This window comes from Crotalus tigris, unplaced genomic scaffold (genome assembly GCF_016545835.1).
Source record: "Crotalus tigris isolate CLP2741 ecotype Arizona unplaced genomic scaffold, ASM1654583v1 scf7180000018057.1800818, whole genome shotgun sequence".
Classification (NCBI taxonomy): Eukaryota; Metazoa; Chordata; class Lepidosauria; order Squamata; family Viperidae; genus Crotalus; species Crotalus tigris.
In genome coordinates this window covers 1618798-1641491 of record NW_024096800.1, presented here as the reverse complement: position 1 = coordinate 1641491, position 22694 = coordinate 1618798, and positions in this window count along the sequence as shown.

The window sequence follows — 22694 nt, the reverse complement described above, 5'->3', positions numbered from 1 at the left end:
GATTATTATGCTGGTGTCTTCTTTCAGGTTACGTAGTGCTGTCTGTTCCTCTTTGGGTAAGTTGCTTTTGGGTGGCTTGCTGGTGCAGAGGATGTTGGTGATTTCGAGTCTGATTCTGTTAGCGTCGTCGGGGTTGATTTTGGTCAGGCTGGTTTCAACTCCACATATAATGGTTTCAGTGGGGATGTGTTTGGGAGCGACTGCAAAGTTGAATCCTTTGGAAAGGACATTGGTTTCGGCTTTGGTGAGGATCCTATCTGAGATTATATATATATATATATATATATATATATATATATATATATATATATATATATATATATATATTGTCCAAATAATAACGATCACCAAGAGAATATCTATAAAAATAGAAATTTAATCCACCAAGCTTTCGTCAAATACACTTGACATCGTCAGGGTTAAAAGGCAAACTACGGGGGAGTCTTATATACAGTTTTCCTTACTTGTGCTGGTACCGTAGCTCTTCCTCCCTTCTTTGCATAACTATAAATCAGGGGGACTCCTTAATTCCACGTAATTAGATGTGCACTGTCTGTGTTTATGTTGTTTATTCACCTCATCCTCCTTCTTGGTACTCTCTATTTCTCTTCTCCTCCCCCTGTTTCTTTGTTTACGATCCTCTTTCAAAACTGTACCCTCATTGTTTGTCTCTGTAGCCCATGATTCCATTGTGTTTACATCATCCTGTTTCCCGATCCTTCGTATCACTTTATTAACTCCCATTTCTATTTTCTCTTCAATGGGGGTGATTTTAACACCCTCTCCAGAATTCGTGGCACCCACAAATTGATTGCTGACCCCTTTTTCCGAGGGAGCTGTCCCTTCACTGTTGTTCGTGTATTCACTCATTACTTGGGGGTATGCAATCTTCCTTAAAAGGAGAGGGGCGGAATCCTTACAGTCGTGACTTGCATCTCCTTGTGCATTCCTGAAGCCTGTTCGCTATAATCTTAGAGCTTCCACACGCTCCTACAGACATTTGAGAGGTACGACTCCCCATAGGAATGCACAAGGAGATGCAAGTCACGGTTGTTCGGGTTTTCTCCCGCGTAAAATTGGAAGTGTCTTGGCGACGTTTCAACGATGTCCCATTTGTCATCTTCAGGTTGGTGTTTTCAGCTTTGTGCTTCGAGCAGCAATGGGACTTCATCGAAACGTCGCCAAGACACTTCCAATTTTACGCGGGAGAAAACCCGAACAACCAAAGACCTACATACAAACACCCGCGAAAACCTCAGAAAACTATATATATATATATATATATATATATATATATATATATATATATATATATATATTACACACACACACACACACACACACACACACACACACACACACATATATAATAACATTTACTATTGTTTCATCTTTTGAAAACACGTAACCACTGAGATTTTTTTTCTAATGTTATTTCCATTCTGCAATATTCAGATAAAAGCAACTTTTACATTTAAGGGTATGTTGCAGACTAGTAATTCTTTTAGCCAAGCCAAAGTAGAGATAAAAAATAGCAACATAAATATACAAAGATGAAAGGCAGAGTATGCACTGCTTTTCACAAACAGTGGAAGCCATCATATCAGGTGCAGCAAAGGAAAATGGGATGAAAAAGAACATTTATTATACTCTGTCTGAAGATCATTTCAATCAAGAGTTCCCTTGCTTTGAATGCTATCCAGCTGCCATTTTTTACATGTAAAAGAATGTGAGAATCAGGTTAAGAAAGAATGTTAGATGATACTGTAAAATAACCAGTTTAAGAAAGATTCAAATGTAGAAGGAGGAATATAGTTTTTTTTTCCTATATCTTATATGAGATCCAGTTTGATATAGATAGTGAATTCTGTGAGACTATGAATTCTAATTCTGCTTTAGGCATGAATCCAGATGGTAGTCTTAGGCCAATCATTGTGTCTCAGCCCTAGAAAGGAGACAATGGCAAACTACTTTCAAAAAATCTTGCCAAGAAAACTGCAAGGATTTATTCAGGCAGTTGCCAGGACTGATCACTAACAAAATTGCACAGAACAAAATAAAAGGAAGCAGAACATAAACTCCTTGAAATAGCAAAATATAGCTGAAAAAAAATAAATCTTGTGAAAAAGGGAATTAAGCTGAGCTATTGTTACTACTAATGATAAGCCTTATCTGTCAGACCTTGTTGAAGAATTCCTCCACCTCTCTGAGAAATTGAATGAAATGATTCTTCTAGTTTCTTTGTCTACAAACTAGAGAAGATTTTTTAAAAATGGGGAGAATTCTCTATGTCTCTATATATCTATAGCTCAATGAGAGAGGTTAAGTAGTGCCAGCAAAGAAAAATCCAGCTTGTTTCTCCAAGATTTCCAATTTCTCAGACTATCACTTCTAATTTTGTTTTCTTTTTAAAAAGTATTTGGTTTAAATAAATTGTCTTCTGGTTAATTATCTGTTTTCTTGTGGATTTACAAATATGCTTTCTGGCTTTTATAGAAGGACCTAAATAAAAATTTCCCATAAAGTGCTATAAAAGTCTTAAGATGGGTTTTAAGAATTCACTATGAATACTTGATTATTTATTCTTGCTGTGGCTTGCATTTCCTTACCAGTGTCTTCTCCAAGAAGGTAGAGAACTGAGTTCAAGGGATGGATCATAGACATCTGAACATGCAATGACTCCTGCAGAAGTTATAACATATATGGAATTGATTATTTAACATTGCAGTGCAACATCTGGGTGGGTGGGTTGCATGATTGATAAATAAGAATGTCTGAATGGATATAATATAATCCAATACTCCTGGGAAGGCACTAGTCTACACAAAGATAGTCAAGAATTAAAAGATTCATGCAAGCATTAACTACAGAACATTGCTTGTATAAATATGCACACAAAATCTGTATCTATAAACTGTGTGCATTAAGAGAAGTACACAGGGTATGGAAATGGAGCTAAAGGAATGTTATAGTTGGAATAATGAAAATGAAATTTACAGATTCTTCTACCCCAAGGCTGGTCTAGATAAATTCTGTACATGGGTAATTGTTACTATTGCTTCAACAGGATAAATTATTACCGAGTTGTCATGGCTAAGTGTTATTTCATGTTTCAGCTCTAGTGGAGAAGAATTTTTTGATGCAGAAAAATTGCTCTGCTTCTAATCTTTTCAGCATTGATTAATTTTGGCATTCTGTTTAGTACTTGATGTGATACATGGATATTTTATCCCATAGAACTAAGTGAGTCCCAGTGAAATGAATGGAGATTGTGCAAGTTTTGCTACTGAGAAAGGCTGACATCAAGAGGAATTGAATGAATCCAAGTCCCATATCTCTTATTAGGACTTATTGCTCTAACTTTGTGTCTCAGGTTTTTATCCACATACAAATATAATAAATATTAAAAAAATTGCAATTATAATCAAGTAATTATTTAAATAAATCATGAATTAAGTTCAGTAAGTTCTACATACATTATGTTATTCTATATTATATTATATTCTATATTAGAATATATTTCTTTCACTCATACACATTCATACACATTTAACCATGTTTAGTATACTTTCTTTTAAAGAAGTTTTGATTAATCATATGCCAAATTTTAATCATATAAATATTTAATCATTTTCAATTCATTTTTGGCTTAACGCTTCTATGAGATGTTTTAACCTAATGTCAAATATATATATATATATATATATATATATATATATATATATGTAGGTCTTTGGTTATTCGGGTTCTCTCCCACGTAAAATTGGAAGTGTCTTGGTGACGTTTTGACAAAGTCTCATTCGTCATCTTCAGGCTGGTGCTTTTGGCTTCGTTCTTCTAGAAGCACAAAGCCGAAAGCACCAGCCTGAAGATGACGAATGAGACTTCGTCGAAACGTCGCCAAGACACTTCCAATTTTACGTGGGAGAAAACCCGAATAACCAAAGACCTACATACAAACACCCGCAAAAACCTCAGAATGAATATATATATATATATATATATATATATATATATTATATATATATATATATATATATATATACAGCCAAGCTCCCACCCAATCAGTTCATACCCCCACTGGCAGTTAAAAGGAAGAAACAGCTAAGACCACACATTGCTGCTCAAAGCACGAAGCTGAAAACACCAGCCTGAAGATGACGAATGGGACTTCGTCGAAATGTCGGCAAGACACTTCCAATTTTACGCGGGAGAAAACCCGAACAACCAAAGATCTACATACAAATACCCGCGAAAACCTCAGAAAACAAATATATATATATATATATATATATATATATATATATATATATGAATTAATATTTCACTTTGTTGTTTATTTATGTATTTATTATATTTTATTGTATGGCTTACAAATATTGTGCATTTTTCCCCTCTTTTATAATCAGAACAATCTATAAAATAGGTTAGGCTTAAAATTATATTTCTGTGTTTCTTGGCAGTTGTTTCACAAGGAAACTGAAAGTTCTAATCTATTTTTTTTCCTAATAGTTTATGACCTGTAGTTACAGAGACTATATGGCAAGTATATTTTACCAGAGTTCCAGCCAATGGTTTTGCAAGGTAAACGTGGAATTAGCATATAATCACAAGAAATGCTCCTGTGATTGCACACAAATTTTGCTGCAAGATCAGCAGATTAAGAGAATTAAGGCTTGACATTTGACAAAACCATATCTTAAAAGAAATGTCACCCAGGTTTTGTTCTCATGACTATTTTGCATAGCACAAGCAGAAACAAAAATCTGGTCCATTTTATCTCTTTGTGTTTAGAATAGTGAATAGAATCCCATAACATTGACAGTAAGACTAGGCATTATTGCGAAAGATAGAAATACAAGTAGACAGATGGGTATGTATCTATAAGACTTGCCGATAAGAAGGAAAGCTATTGGTCAATACTTCTCTGAAACAGAAAGATGTTGAGGTAGAGTAGCAAGTAATTAACTAATGGGACAATGTGGTAGATTGCAGTCCAGTGTGAACACCTACCAAAGTGTTGTCAGTTCAGACATGATTACTTTACTCAACTTGCTATCCAAAGCATAGGCTGGGAGCAGCTAAAATATTTTTTTTGTCAGATAAGTTATTTAAAAAATGGGGGGGATGGGCTGGGAAGTAGGAAAGTTTAGAAGCCAAGTCTGAACCAGCTTATGTTTTAAATGAAGGGATGAAAATCTTACCAGGATGCAAATGGGTCTCCTTAGTTAGAGAAGACTGTTAAGTTGCATTAACTTTCATTATTTTGTGACCCCCAGAACTTTAGCACTTTCCCAAAGCCTTCCTAGATAATTGTTATTTTAAGACCCCTTTTGTTCATTTTGAAGATGTATACTATATGAGACAAAAACACTGATTAAAGCCTAAAGTTCCATGTTGTTCTTTAAAGAACATAACCTTTTCCTGAAAAACAAACTGATTATTTTTTCCCTTCATGGGCAGCTCAAGGAGGAAGACATGTGCTTTAGGATGGAAACAACAGCATTCTTCCAATTTTTAGGAATGAAAGAGCTGAACAAGTCATTCAGCCTTCTTCAAGTACTGAACAAGCTACATACATAGCCCAGGCAAACCATATGCATAATTTGACACTTCTCCCAATGCTGTCTATACCTGCAGTTTCACAATTTTTCAACATCCTCACATCATTTTGGACTTTCCTGTCCATCAGTTAATTCTAAACCCCCAATAGTTGCAACATTTGTTTTAACTCTATTCCTGTTTTACAATAACCATCTTATAAAATATTTTCAACATTCACTCATTTCAATTTTATTTCAGTTCATTGCCTGAGTTTCATTTTTAATTCTATTCTGTCCCCTTAGGCTCCTTGTTTAATCCTTTTCATTCACTTTCAAAACATTCTTAGAATTTTCATAAAAAATTCTCTTCATTTTCTTTATTAATTTTTATTTAAACTTTATTGCTTCTTGCTAACCTTGGTTATATTTTCGTAACCATCTTTTTCTCTCTATGTATATTATACAGGGGTGGGATTCAGCTGGTGCACACCACTTTGGCAGAATAGGTAGCTAATTTTTTTGTTGTCCAGGCACAGAATGGACTTCCAGAAGCAGCATCCACACAGAAAACTGGTTGTTCACATATTTGAAATTCCAATTCTGTAAAAAGTCCAAGGCATTACCAGCCTTTGAGAATCTCTAGTTGTAATAAAAGTTAAAAATGATTAATGCATAGAAACAAAACCTCTCAAAAGTAAGATCTGATTTGTGCACTTAAAAATACATTAAAAACTCAAATATATAAATTTGAAGGGTATTTTTTTTAACTTGGGTAGGGAGGCTCTCTACATCGTTACTCATGCCTTAGTCATTGCCTATATGGGTTATTCTATATTCTATATAGGGATATCCTTGAAAAAATATCTGAAAATTTCAGCTGGTATAGAATGTAGCCATATAAGCAATCTTAAAAATCCCAAGTATGGCTCATGTAATACCTCTGCATTAAGGACTGATTTACTTCAAGGTCCAATTCCAGGTGTTGCTATGACCTCTAAAGTTCTATGTCGCATGGGGCTAGATTACTTTTGCCCCGTTACATCAGCCATCTTTGCCCCATTACATCAGCCCATCCCACCAGGTAAGCAGGGAAGGTATATTATGGACCCCATCAGTTGCAGGGGGTTGGGCTAGATGACCTCCAAGGTCCCTTCCAACTTTTTATTATTATTATTGTTGTTATTATTATTATGGATCATCGCACAGTCAGCCAGATGTTCAGACTGGATTTGGCATTTTGTCTACCTATCGAGTCCTTACCCAGGACCTGGGATAGGCAGATGTGGATGTTTGATGGTATTACAGACATCGTCGCAGGATGGAAGCAGTAAAGAATTTCAACAGGTGGGGTCCAGGAAGAGAGCCTTGTCTGCTTTTGCCCCCTGCACTCTTGGCTTTTCAGAAATGACTAAAGACCTGACTTTGCTGTTGTGCTTGGAGTTAAGAGAGGAGCACACAGTTATGGGATTGGTTAGTGTCCTGAAGTCCACACATCCACCTTTTAATTCTGAATGTTAATTATCTTTGTCTTTTATAGAATTTTTTAAACATAGTGTTTATGTTTCGATATTTTACTTGTATATCCCATAGAGTCTTTCTGTGATGAAGATGGACACATTTTCTGAATGGGACAAATGAATATATAAACCTGTGGTCTAGATCAAAAATCTTTTCAGCCTTTATCTATCTCTGTTATTAGGACCCCAATTGTTAAGGGCAATATGCTCTCTAACTGCTTAGAGAGGACTTTAAAGCATTATGAAGCAGTATGAAGTCTAAGTGATGTTGCTATTAGCATCAAATTGATTATTAATTATCAGTAATTTTAAATGATACATGAGAATCAACTTATTGTCTCGGAACAAGTCTAAATTCTTTAAAGGCTGAGTTTTCAGAGCTCTTCCCAGATAAAGTTGTACTGGATTTCCTGGTTTTCCTGTACAGGATGTGTTACCATCTAAACTTGTTAAAAAAATGCATTATGGAAGAATAAATCTAATATCTTTCCCTTGCATAATAAATGGTATACCACTAAAGGTCCCATCTTTTTCATACCATATATTATTTCCCATACCTTTAAACCACCTGTAATCTATTTCTAAAGTATTTGTTTAAAATTAGGTTTAATTTTAATTCTTTTGCAAGAATTACATTCAGAATTTAAATTGACATTTAAAATAACTACAGTCAACACATTGCTGGTGTTCTCTTTAAATTTCCTTAAAAATAAAAAGACATTTTCATCTTACTACCTAGAAAAACTATTGATAGAATGACATTCTGCATCTATGAATACAAATGGAATGTGTTTATTTAAAAATAAATAAATTGTTCCTTTCAGTTTTCTGTCCTCAAATTGTTCCTCTACCTGCAAAGACCCCTGTGGTTTAAATAACCACTGAGTGTTCACTAATAAAAATCCCTTTAAATGAAATGGCCAGGCAGCATAGAGAATGTCCTGGTGCAATTGCAAAGACAGTTCATTACAAGACAACCTGCTATGCACTTTGTTTATTTTATCCAAGTAAAAAAAGAAAAAAAGAACAAGGCAGTGTTGTAAAACATGGGAACTGTTTTCCTGCACTATAGAAAAGGGAAAATTTTAGGTTTTTTTCTCTCTGACTTAGAATCAAAACTGTATTCTGTGTTGTGTGTTTATTGTACAACTTATAATAAATATATATAATCAACAAAATTGGTTGGTAATTTTCACCTTCAAAATATTATTTCTTTATACAGCAACTGGCAACTGAAGTAGTAATTCAGTTTACATTGTAGTACAGCAATACATTTTACTGCACCAACTTAGCTTGGGATCAAGTATAATTTTTTGAAAGAAGGGATGATTTTCCAAGGAACTGTTTTTATTATCTTGTTATTTCAGTATTTTATTTTTATTATATTTTTATTATTTCCTTTATAATTTAAATTCATTTCAATGTTCATAAAACCATATTCACGTGCGTGCACATGAGTGCAGGCACACACACACACACACACACACACACACACACACACCACAGAGAGAGACAGATAGACAAACTTATAATTTGAACCCCATTCCCCTTCTCTTCCCTTTACTCCTGCTTGACCAGAAGGTGGGATATAACGGATTGTGTAGTCTGGCTTTCAGTCAGTCACTCACTCTTACTCTCTCTCAATGCTAGAAAAAGAGAACTAAAAATGTGATCCAGAAAATAACATAGGTTTGATCCTGTAGATACCAGCAGTTAAATTCAAAGTTATGTAAGTACAAACATAATGTGTTTGTTGCATATTACATCATTCTGTTAGCTGCCTTTCTTCATTTATTGTTCAGAGTTCTATCTCATGGCTCTCCAGGCACCCTATATTCTAATCTTGGTTGTAATGGTATATGTGAATCACCTTGAAAAATGAGGGAAAGAGGTACTGCTGAGGGAAGAGTGAGATAAGGGAAGGCATAGCCTGAAGCTGCATAATGGATGGAAAAAGTTCAGAAGGGACTTCCTGCCCTAGTTCTCAAGATATAAAGGAAATGGTAGGAGATCTGTACTTTCAAACTTGCAAGACTCTATTAATGTAGCTTACAATACAATAGCATTAGCTCATCTGGTCATGTTTCCTGTAGTGTACTTGAGAAGGTTGACATACAATTTTGAAATCTTTGAAAAATACAACATTTAAAATAGTTAATTATTAAGGATTTGCATAAAATACATGTTGAGTCCTCAGCTTAATGGCAATAAATCACAGAGCATCTCGTAGAGTTAAGAAGCTTTTATTGTTGTTCCTTCAGCTCTGTTTCAGCTCTGAGGCACGCAGGCCTCTCTGCCTCTCTTAAGAACATTCCCTGGGCCAAATGGCAACATTTGGCGCGCTCTGCTCCTTGCGCATGCGGGCAAAGCAGGCGCCAGCCAGTCTGGTCCCGGGCAGCTTGCAACTGCCCGGGACTGTTGCAACATCCTGAGCCTGCCTTTGCAGGCTCAGGACACAACAATACATATTAATATGAAAGCACTAGATAAATAATAATACTGTGAATCCAACCATAATTAATAATTGATGAAAATATTGACCAATTGATAAGTAGCTGCAATAAGATTTCACAAGCTGACTGTAACTAATGATCAAGTTGCCAGAATGGTTTATTGGAAACTTTGCCAGGTTTGGATTTGAATGTAGCAAGAACCACAGATACAACCAAATTTAGAAGATTTTGGAAAATGAGTGGGTTAAGGTTTTATGGAACTTTAAAATCTAAATACTGTAGATAGACTTCTTGTGCATAACATGCGTGATATAACATTGATTGAAAAGAAGATCTTATTCATTAATATTGTTATACTATATTGGGTAATACTAGGATTGAGAAAAAGCAGTACAAAAATGGCAAAATACTGGGATTCACAGATACAGTATATGTTGAACACTTATGGAAAAAGAAATGCATTGTTATATCAGTCATGATTGGTGCCTTTGCAGCAATAGCTAAAAGACTTCTTGGTATTTGGACATTTTAAGTCTATCATACCTGAACACCCTAATTTTACCAAAATAAAACTTCGAAATCTTTGCTTGGAACTGCTGATACCCTCAGATACTGCCATAATAATTCTAAGGTCCTTGGTTAAGAATTATTAAGTTTGACTGTGAACAATCATAGACTACATATACAATATTAACACTTTCAATTTATAATGTTGAATGATGGAGAACCATTTAAGTAATAGACAGTTCACTTTTTTTCAAGCTAGCAGAAATATTTTAAAGCAAATAGACTTTTAGCAAATGTTTTGAAACACTGAGTTATAGCAAAATTCAATTCTACTTCGAAGAAAATTTCAGTATTTGAAAATGGTCTAAGGAAGCATTTTGACACTGTCTCATTCCATATAGTTCTCTGCATATGCATGGTGCTTTAGACACTGAATTTTATTTGTCCATTTACTCTGTTTTTGACAGTTGTGATGACTTGCTATCACCCCATTTGTATTCAGACAGAAAACTATGGTTCATTTCTTTTTCCCATTGCAGCTTACTTAGTCACTGCTTTACCTAATGCAGGTTTAAAGGGGCATCTGCAGAGAGGAATAAAAACATCAAGATGGCAGCTACCATTACATGATTGAAGCTCCACATTGCAGATGCAATATTTGTAAAAAAAAAAAGGGGGGGGAGGAGCTCCAATGACATGTGGCTTCCTGACACTGGTGACCTCTTCTGCAGACATCCCTGCACCTTAACTCTTTTCAGGTGGCCAACAAAAACAAACTATGTGAAATAATTACAAAAAACAAATACATATCTTATCAATACTAATGTTCGCCTAACTATTCATGATGAGTGATCATGGGCAGGGTTGATTCAGTAGTAACCTTATATAGTGTGCTTCTCATTGTCTTTGTTGGCTGTTGGCTTCCTAAAGGAACAATATTCTTTGAACATTTGTGCTACACAACCATCCAGCCAGCTAACCATCCAACCAACTATCCACCATTCCATTCCAGTGTTCTGTATCTGAAAGATCTTAAACTGTGATGACAACAACAATTATGACAATAACCATAAAACAATGTCTTGGTACTGGATTTCTGTTTAGGACTATGATCAGCTATTTTTCTTACAGCATATTTTAAGCAGTTTCCCAAATCTTCAGAGGGGGATGTCATATATAACATTCTTATCTGTTATCTGGTTGACTCTTCTGTAATATTTAAACTGTTTAAACAACAAAAACCGTCTTACAGAGGGGGATTCTTTCCTCCCCCTTTCCCAATCTAATTAGCGTGTAAAAAATGACTGATTGAAGGGAAAATACAACCATCTGCATTTCTCAGTGTTGTCATTTTCAGACAGAACTCACAGGTGTCTTTTAAACAATGATGAATTAGAAGGCACCATTTTTTTCGCTCATTTGTCTGTTAACTACCTCTGTGATAATAATGTATTTGCATATTTAATTTCCTCAGCTGTAAATGAACACCTCTGAACCACTTGCTAATTATTTTACAATTTTCTTGTATTGTTCATTATTCATGCATTCTATTTACTAAATAAAAATGACTTTCCCTCCAAAGGACATTGGCAATTATTATTATGCCAAACAGCTATCATTTGGTGCCAAATAAGAAAGCCTGTTATGATAGGAAAATAGAAACACAGTGCCATTTTCAATATAATGCAGAAAGATTACATTCATGTTATGTGGTTAGTTCCTCTATCCCTACCTCTTTCATTCTCATTGCATTTTTGTCCAAACCTGATTAAACAGGCCTCATGCTGATAATGAAGAAGATTCTGCATTGAATAGAAGTTAGTAATGAACTCAGCCAGCCCCTAACTATGCCAATATAATATTATATTGGGTTTTAATATTTGTTATTGAACATCATAACTACTATCAAAGCTAAGTTTCCATACAAATAAAAATTCAATTGTAATGCCATAAATTTTGGAGAACAGGAAGTTCAATTGGCTGCCAAGGGGACAAATACAATCCATCACAAATCCCAAATTACTGACAATTAAAAGTTATATATGCATGGCGAGGTATAGATGATATTGTATACTTTGAAATAGATGGATTTTAAGTGGCACTACATTATCTTTCTTCACTTGGGGAGGGTCAATTTGGATAAAATAATATAGGTTAGATTAAAAAGTAAGTAGATGAATGAATATTGGCATATTGAATAGTGGAAGCACAAGCAATAGAACACAGTCAAACTAGAGTCTTGGACTTTAAGAGAGCTAATTTCAATAAACTTCGAAGAGCTTGGGAAGGATTCCATGGATGAGAATCCTCCAGGGGAAAACAACTCAAGAAGCTTGGGAAATTTTGAAAAATGAGATAATAAAAGCCCAGTTTAGCACAATACCAACAAAGAGGAAAAATAACAGCTCTCAAAGGAAACCAGCATGGCTGCATAAAGAACTCTCTGATAAATTGAAAGATAAAAAGGACAAGTATAGAAAGTGGAAAGAGGGGCACATAACTAAGTCAGAATATCAGCAAATAGCCTGAGCCTGCAAGGATGAAGTGAGGAAAGCCAAGGCTCAAAATGAACTAAGGCTTGCGACCAAATTCAAAAATAACAAAAAAAAATTCTTTCAACATGTAAAAACCAAGAAAAAAGTGAAGGAAACAATTGGTCCATTAGTGGGGGAAAGTGGCAAGAAGGTGACAAGCAATAGGGAGAAAGCAGAACTGTTTAATTCATTTTTTGCATCTGTCTTTACAAAGGGAAAAAACAGACCAACTTACCAAAAATAGTGCCATAAAAAACAGAATAGAAACGCAAGTTAAGATAGGCAAGAAAACAGTAAGTGAGCACCTGTCCAGCCTAGACAAGTTCAAATCACCAGGACCAGATAGATTACACCCCAGGGTTCTCAAGGAACTGGCAGATGTGATCTCAGAACCATTGAACTATATTTTTCAAAGATCCTGGAGCACTACCGGAGGACTGGAAAAGAGCTGATGTAGTTCCCATCTTCAAAAAAGGAAAAAAAAATGGACCCAGGAAATTACAGACCTATCAGCCTGACCTCAATACCTGGGAAGATTCTGGAAAATATAATCAAACAACGAATCAGCGAACACCTAGAAGCAAACAAAGTCATTATTAAAAACCAACATGGGTTTGTCAAAAACAGATCATGCCAGACAAATCTTATTCTTTGACCAAGTGACAAAATTAGTGGATCAGAGGATTGCTGTGGATATAATTTACTTGGACTTCAGTAAGGCATTTGATAAAGTAGATCACAACCTACTACTTGATAAGATAGAAAAATGCAGGTTAGACAGCATCACTACCAGATGGATCCGTAGCTGGCTGACCGGCCATACTCAGTGTGTGGTCCTCAATGGAACTGCATCTACATGGAGGGAAGTGTGTAGTGGGGTACCCCAGACCTCTGTTCTGGGCCCAGTGTTCTTCAACATCTTCATCAACGATTTGGACAAGGGGATAGATGGGGAAGTCATCAAATTTGCAGATGACACCAAGCTGGCAGGAATAGCCAACACCCCAGAAGACAGGCTTAGGCTACAGGAGGATATGGACAGACTTGAACACTGGGCGTTATCTAACAAAATGAAATTCAATGGTGAAAAAAGTAAGGTTCTACATTTAGGCAAGAAAAACCAAATGTACAGTTATAATATAGGGGGTACCTTGCTCAATAGTAGTAATTGTGAGAGGGACCTCGGAATCCTAGTGGACAATCACTTAAATATGAGCCAGTAGTATGCTGCAGCTACCAAAAAGGCCAACATAATGCTGGGCTGCATTAACAGAGGGATAGAATCAAGATCACGTGAAGTATTAATACCACTTTACAATGCCTTGGCAAGGCCACACTTGGAATACTGCATCCAGTTTTGATCACCACAATGTAAAAAAAGATGTTGAGACTCTAGAAAGAGTACGGGGAAGAGCACCAAAGATTAGGGGACTGGAGGCTAAAGTATATAAGGAAAGGCTGCTGGAATTGGGTATGTCTAGTTTAATGAAGAGAATGATGAGGGGGGCTGCCACAAAGAAGAGAGAGTCAAGCTATTTTCCAAGGCACCTGAGGGCAGGACAAGAAGCAACGGATGGAAACTAATCAAGGACAGAAGCAACCTAGAACTAAGGAGAAACTTTCTGACAGTTAGAACAATTAACCAGTGGAACAACCTGCCTCCAGAAGTGGTGAATGTTCCAATACTGGAAGTTTTTAGGAAGAAACTGGACAGCCATTTGTCTGAAATGGTATAGGGTTACCTGCCTGAGCAGGGGGTTGGGCTTGATGACCTCCAAGGCCCCTTCCAACTTTATTATTGTTATTGTTATTTTTTTTGTTGTTGTTGTTATTATTATAGTGGTGTACATTTTTTCCACATTTTAACATCATTAAATGAATTATTCAATATCTATTCCCCCTTGCTTACAGGAGTACAAGGTAATCTACAGAACACTTCTATTTCTCACCTCCAAGCTTACTCTTCAGAGTAGGAGATGATCAGGCTAGCCTGAAGGAGGGATCAAACACATCGTCAATCATGAATCCCTTCTTGTTCACCTTGAACTCCTTCTTCTCTTATCTCCTGCGAATTTTTCCTGGCTGTTAGTAGTTCAGATTAATGTCACACACCAGGAAAATTGGAGATCCAGACAGTTCAAATGGTTGTAAGCTTAAACTCTCTACAAAAATCTGAGCTCCTAGCAGCCAAGTGAAAGCCGCAGGAGATAAGAATAGAAGAAATTCAAGTTGGGCTAGACTTGGATCTCTTGGGGCCATGAAGGTCTCAGCCTACACTCCTACACTCAGCTAAAGCTCTGTTGGACTGAGACTTGGGCTGAAACTTAATGACTGACCCAAAGCAATACAGGGAACTTCCAAGGCTGACCCTGGTCTCTCTGATTATAGTACAACAATTAAACATTACATATGGTAGAGTCTGCTGATGAAGGAGCCACCAACTGAGATTGCTTCTCCATGTTTATTTTAAAGGCACTTATGTGCTGTGAAGAGGTCACAATACTCTTTGAATGTGAGGTCAATATTTAACTATGCTTAAATATAGTCTGCCTCCTGCTATCTTATTTAATATAGTTAAGAAATAACGGATCACAGTTATTCTTCTATCAGCATGAGTATGGGTCTGTGTATGCATATGTACAATAAACCTATCTGGGGAAAAAAAAACATGTTCATATCATTTGTCTTCTTTCAACATCTTTGAGAAAGCCCCATTTCTTAGATTCTATCCTCTAATACAATCAGAATAACAGTAGCTTTTCCCAGGGGCATTTGCCTAACTGAAAGTGACAGTTAAATAGATCAATAATAGCAGCAATATATTTGAAATGTTGTGAGGATGATCAGATGCATCATTCTGCCAATTAAAAATACTTTTCTATAATATATTAATAACATTCCTGCAAGAGGGATTCCATTTAGATTTTAAAATATACACAAATTTCAATCCAGGATGAAATATTGGTTATTGCTATTTCATTTAAAAAATGAAAATACAGTTTATTATTATTTCAGTTTAAACTGAACCTGCTTCCACTGTCAGTTTTAAGATAGTGGAAGGGCTATAAATATTTTAATTAAACAAATACATCTCTCCAAAATTCAATGTAATGTTTAATGAAATATAAATGTTTTGTTTAACTCCAATTACATGTGCTTACTTTTGGCTGGATTTCATATTTATAGTTATTTGTGGAGCTTTTATTATTACAATGAACAAAAACCATTCTTGGCTTGCCCTACTCCTATCTGCTTTGATTTTTTGGAATGAGCATCACCAAATGAACAATGACTTGGAACAATTTAAAATCTAAAAATGGGAAAATCCACATATCTTGCAAGGATATTCACTTTATGAAGGATTCCTGGTTGTTATAAAGTGTTAAGAAATCAGGGATCTCAAAAATAAATGTAAATGCCTATTTATTTTATTTATGATTCAGTTTTCTTGAATAAGCAACCAAGAATAAAATCCCACCATCTATTTAAAATCATGTTTATTCCAATTGTCTTCCCTCCGTATAAAGAAAGTAAGAATATAACAAGCTCTGCTCCAATGCATATCTCTGAATTGATAGAAAAGTTTGTTCACCCCAGTTTTGGGCATAGATACAAACAGATTCTTCATTGTATAAAAACAAAAAAGCACACTATGCCTTGCAGAATTTGATTTCCCCTTTGACATTGTTGAGCACAGGAAATACAGTACTATTACTAAGCATTTTTATAAATAGAAATTTCCATTAATCATACCTAAATTAATATTGTGCATAAAGCTTTGTTCAGCAAGTGTCAGAGGAATATGATTACTTAATTACCCATTATCATACCCAGTTTATTTTGGCATCTTCAGTATGATAATATAATTTCATGTGTTCTTCCTAATTTCCAAATATATGTCATTCTGCATATTTAACAATCTCTCCTAAATATTTCACAAGACGTTATTTTTCTCTTGGAAGAATAGGGCCCCTAGCATAACTTAAGACAAATTCTACTAAGTGATAAATTTAAAAAGAAGGGAAGTGAATTCATATTGAGTTGGTCTTTCATAGGAATGTACAGTAGTTGGCCACACTTTTAATGTGATATATCATGGGATTTTATAATGAAGTGGACACTGGTTTTATTATTGTTTTTACTTTTAGCAACTGAATGTCACACAGTTGGCTTATGTTGCCCATTCTATATAAAAAATACATGGGATATATTTAATACATTTAACATATTAGTATAATTAAATAATCTATTTAATGTATAGAAATAAAGAACCTGCCCCGGAATAGCCCCACGGTAATATGGGTGGCAAATATATTTAACAAATATAAACAATACCAAGTAGATCTACAAATGAATGTTTCTTCAATTCTAGACATTATATCATATGTCAAGAAAACAAACCTAGTTCATGAGATGTTGAATATGCTGGGGGGGTGTGTGCATTGTTCCTTAGGTGTAGAGATTGGATGTTGTGGGAAATACTATATATTTCTTTTTGATATGTATTTAATGGGCCAATGCCTCTACTTGCCTAATGATAAGACAGGTGCTAATATCCAACCTTTGCCAGATATATTCAAGAAGGCTTACAATTAAAATAAACTTACTCTTAATTAAATGGGAGTGAATTCTATTTAGTTTTTGTGTTGTTAATTTAGTAGTTTTGCTAACAATTAACTAAGGAAAGAAAAAATGTTTTACAAATTTGTTTCAAAAACAATATTTTTTCAACCAAAATGTGGCATTTCAACCAAAAAGGGCCAATATGTGTGTATGAATGGTTTGATTTACCATACCATTTATCGTTGTTCAGCAACCTTTCTGGTTTTCCCTGGTTCTGTCAGAAGATGCAATGAATGAATTCACCCTGATGAGCATTTAGGCTAGAGAACCAAGGAAACAACATAGTGTAAGCTCAATATTTCTACCAAGACAAATTCCAATTAAATTTTCAAGTACATTAAGAAAACGTAGAACAGAATAAGACTTCTCTGCAAGAAGCTTTCCCCAAAAAAAACTCCAAAGAAAATTTTAGTATGGCATTAGTTGTCATGAAATAGCTATTGTCTTCAGGGAAGGGAGGTAAATAATACTGCTAATGATGGATTGATACTACAGATATAGTCCAATTAGGATGAAGCACATTTTTCTTGAACATGTGACAACCAATGATTATGCCATAAGAACTGTAATTCCATATTTGCTGTGTTTTTGAACTTCAGTTTAAAAATCCATATCCAGTGTAATTTTGTAACATTTAAGTTAATTATGACCAGGTCTATCCATCAGTTTTAATGATTCCTAAGTATAAAAACCTTATTCTAGTTCCAACCCAATTTGTTATCTCCTCTTTCTCAATTCCTAAATGCAAATTTATCCTTTACCAAGCTTGAGTGGTAGACTTGGACAAGAGTACAGAATTAAATCCCTTGTCCACTTAGAAATACTTCCCTTGCTGTTGAAAAAAAATAATTCATTTTATGCTTACAATGGAATGAATAATAAGCTCAGTGGGTTTCTGCCAAAACCCCATTTAGGGGATTGCATTGTTAAACTATGATCTCATTTATCATCTGTAAAAAAGGGGCAATTGATTTCTCAACATACATGAATTAAAAGAATGAAAATATTTTTAAAAGGGAAAAATTTTTCAATGGAAGTATATCAGTAATGTTCTGTTTATCAGAATGAAATATTCTGGACAGCTCTGGAAAGCAAAAAAGCATGCAAAAAACTTATTCATCATTTTGTTATCATAAAAAAACAGAAACTGCAATTGCTCTGCCATGGGATTGGAAAATATATGTAGGATAAAATATATGAAAACCTCAGAAATTGTATAAGAAGCAGTTTTCTAGCATCAATTAATTGTTTGCAAATTACTGAGGACTTCAGAGTACTTTACTAGTATTAGAAATGGAAGAATGGATCAAATCTTCTACATAGCTGTAAGATTATTAGTTATAGGAAGTGTTTGGTGCATTGCTGCTAAACCAAATGCAACCAGCTGCTGAATCTAAGGGGGTGATTTTTTTTCATGGTGGCACACTGCATATTGAATAATTAAGCTTTTCTGTCATTTGTTTACTTTAGACCAGTAGACATCTGGCAACTTTAAGATGTGTAGACTTCAACAGCATGGTGGCTAGGGAATTCTGGGAGTTGAAGTTTACACATCTTAAAGTTGACAGGTTTGAAAAACACTGACTTAGACTCATTTTATATATCAGTAGGAGCCACTTAAAGTGTCTGATAACATTTACTGGCAAAGATTTTGAAAAAAATTCAGAAAATCTAAAATGACACAAATACTTCTTCAGAGAGTTGTATGTGTGAGTCGGTACCTGTTTATTTATATCTATAGATACTATCCAGTCTAATGGTCTGGTGATTTAATACAAGATAAATTTATTTTTATATTCATGAAGAATGGATAACAGCTGTATATTAGCATATTTTAGCTATTTATAAATTGTCATTTTTAATCTTAGAAAGGCAGATAAAAGAATTTGGAAGATTCCTTAAGAAGAAACCCTGATGCCTAAATTACCAAAATATGAGTGTTAATCAGTCACATTAAAATGATTTTAGGATTACATTACAGTTATAAGCAAAGTCAAAAGAACAATTATAGATGATAGTTCAGGAACTGCAACCTTTGTATAATTACTAATAATTGATAGTGATGTACTGATTATAGATGATGCAACTCAATGACATAGTAACTTGCAAAGGTGCCTTGTTCTTCTAAGTCAGCGGTGTCAAACTTGCAACATCATGTGACGTGTCGCCATATATCGCAACTTTTTTTTTCATTGCTGGCAATGGAGTGGGTGCGGTTTCACCATGACGCATCTGGCCTGCAGGCTGGCAGTTTCATTCCTGTTCTAAGTGGTAGAATCTTGTGGAGATGAGTTACTGCAACTTGACAGCAGAGAAAGCATTCTGTTTCAGTCAGGTGATTGGCTTCATAGACTGTGATTTTGGGGCATTCACTGAATAAAACCAAGTAAAGTGGATACTAAAACTGATCTGAAGTGAGACACAACTTTGTTTCATAGAAGTACATTGGAGGAGGAGTTTGTTTGACTTTTGATGAATTCTGCCCCCCTTTGAAAATGTCCGCAGTCTTATTAATTCTTCCATATCTATGATCTAAGGATAGAAGATTAATTATAGTGGATATCACTATAATTATTTTGTTGGGTCAGATGTAAGTGTTTTTAACATGCATTATTTATTGCACATTCCTCATTTTATTTATTTTTAATAGGAAGTAATTTTACTAATAAATTAATATTGGTAAGAGCAGATCTTCTTTATTCTCAAGGCATACTTTTTTCTTATTTGTTTATTTCTCTTTTATTTTACTTAATATTTCTATAGTTCTAAGACCTGTATGCATGACTTATCTAATGGATTAAAATATTTTACAGCTATTTTTCATTGTTGTCTGTGTTATTATCAGATGAAGGTTGTTTATGCTATATTTCTTTTTTGATTGCTCCATTGGAGCATTCATATATGTATGGCCTGCTCATGCTTTGATGTTGCTGCCAGCACTCCAATCCATAGAGGGTGACTGGGCACATTACCATTCTGTAAATCTTTGACTTGAGGTATAGGGGCAACCAAGGATCACACAGGACTCTAGTCACCTGGTGCTACTTTATCCAGGTGGAGTTGTCACGGGCACGGACATCCAGAAAGCTATTACCATTGCTGCATATAAGGAATTTGAATTGCTCTACTTTCTTAAAGTCTTCTCCACCAATACTAATGATTCCATTGGAGGCCACATTCCATATCTCCGTTTTCTTGATGTCAATTACTATTTGGATATAAGCATGTAATATTAGTATTTGAATCTCCATATGCAATATTGCATCTGAAATCCAAACCTAGGAGAATCTCTAATATCAAAATTATTTTCAAAACAATTTTATTAGAAAATAACCTTCAACTTCAGACCTTCAGAATTGTTGTATAAGAAGTAGAATTTGTCTGGGATTTCTACAGAGATCCAGAGTTCTTACAGACTGAGATACTATTGATATTGGTAAACATTCCATTCAAAAAAGCACTTTGTGCAGCAAAGGCACTTTATGCAGCTCAATATGGTGTTCCACATTGTTTGACTCCTTCAATTATGTCTGCTGTTCTGTAATGGAAAATATTTTTGTATGTGTGTTGTACAAACACTGAAAGTTTCTTTATATTACTAGCAATGCCAAAAGAGGTTATTGTAACAATGCAAAGCAAAACTATGTAATAGCTCAGCTTGACTCCTGAGATATAGGAGCAAGTTGGGTAGCAAAGTGGCTTTGAAGAGGTGCTTGGCTTGAAGAATCAGATTAAAGCAGCCCTTTGAAACATTCTATAGTCCTGTCAATCTGGATAAATAAGCAGCACATCCTGCCTAGATTATTAGGTTTGGCAGACTATTCTTAATAGGAGTCTAGAATTATTATACACTATTTTTGATGTCAGTTGAGTCTTATTACTTAGTTATAGCACTTTAAACTACCTATTAATACATTTACTCAACAGTTTACATAAAACAAAAACCATAAAATGTTTAAAATCACTGCTTTTATTAAAGTTGAATTCAAACTGATATTGTGCCAAGTTCTCTTATTATTCAGTTTGCCTTGTTTGTGAATAAAGATCTTAAGGTTTATACAGACTTTTGGATTGTCCTGTCACTATTTCAAACCAGCAGCCATTTTGAGATGGAGGAAAGGATGATGTCATCTTATTTTCACACCACAGAAGCAACTTCAGACATGACTTCCTGTTCCACAAACAACATTTTGTTTTCCTATTTCTGTCTTCTCCATTTTTTTAAAAATAATTTTGTTTCATCTTTTTTTTGCAGTTATTTAGTAGAAAGTCCAGTCAAATTAGAGCAGCAAAAAAGGAAAAATAGTAATAATATTTCTGCTGGATTTCAAACCAGCAACATTGTATGTGCAAAGCAACAATAGTAAGGATGGTAAGGAAGATCAAGAATGCAACAAAAATGGACTTTTTATTTTAAAGAATGCATATATGTATATATGTGTATTTTAAAATACTAAAAATGCAAATCCTGGGCATTATGCTAACGAATAAAAGAAAAGAAAAAAAACCAAACACCAGGATATAATAAACCAGCCTGTTTAATATAAACAAGCCTGTGGTTAAGAAGAGTTACTAAGCTTTTGTCTGGCCAAAAAAACAGATTATTTTTTTCTTTTTTTCTTTTATTTGTTAGCATATATGTGTATGTACATACATATATATATATATATATATATATATATATATATATATATATATATATATATATATATAGGTAGACCTCACCTAATAACTACATTGTCATTCTAATGTAGGATGACACTGAAAAATGTCACAACTAGTACACTCTCTGCATCCCAATCCATGTGATTACTATTTGCACACTTCATTAACAGCTTTGACAAGCAGAGTCGGTGGAGAAGCCAATGGTGAAATTGCAAGTCACATGATACTTTGTTTAATGACTGCAATTGAAATGAAGTCATAAATCCTTTATAATCATATGATAATTCATTTAATGGCTGTGTTGCTTGGTTGCCAGTCCCAATTATTCTTGTCATTAAATGAGGACTATATGGATATAAAAGTATATATGTCTGGAAAGACCTTTGCATGGTCTTTGCCAAGAACAATTGGCAAATTATTTCCCTGGAATGGAAAATTTGAAAAAAAACACAGGAGTTAAGAAATTGTCCATAGGAAGGATGAGGTATCTTGCAGGCCAGACTGAAGGCCTTGCAAATTGTTTCTAATTCTCAGGGTGCCAAATGAAAAATACAATTATTTGGATGCTTGTTTTAGAGTTAGACTCTTTAGAAAAGCTTGTCTGCTGTGGCACTTTTTTCTTGGGACCAGAATATTTGATTTGTTTTTCTAATTATTTAAAGCAGGGCTTTTCAACCTTTTCATCCATTGTACCACTTTTAGAATATGGCAACATCCAAGTACCACCAGCAAGGTATGAAAAACTTGATGACCCCCCCCCCCAAAAGTGACAAAGTACAGGTAGTCCTCGACTTACAACAGTTCGCTTAGTGACTATTTGAAGTTACAATGGCACTGAAAAAAGTGCCGCCC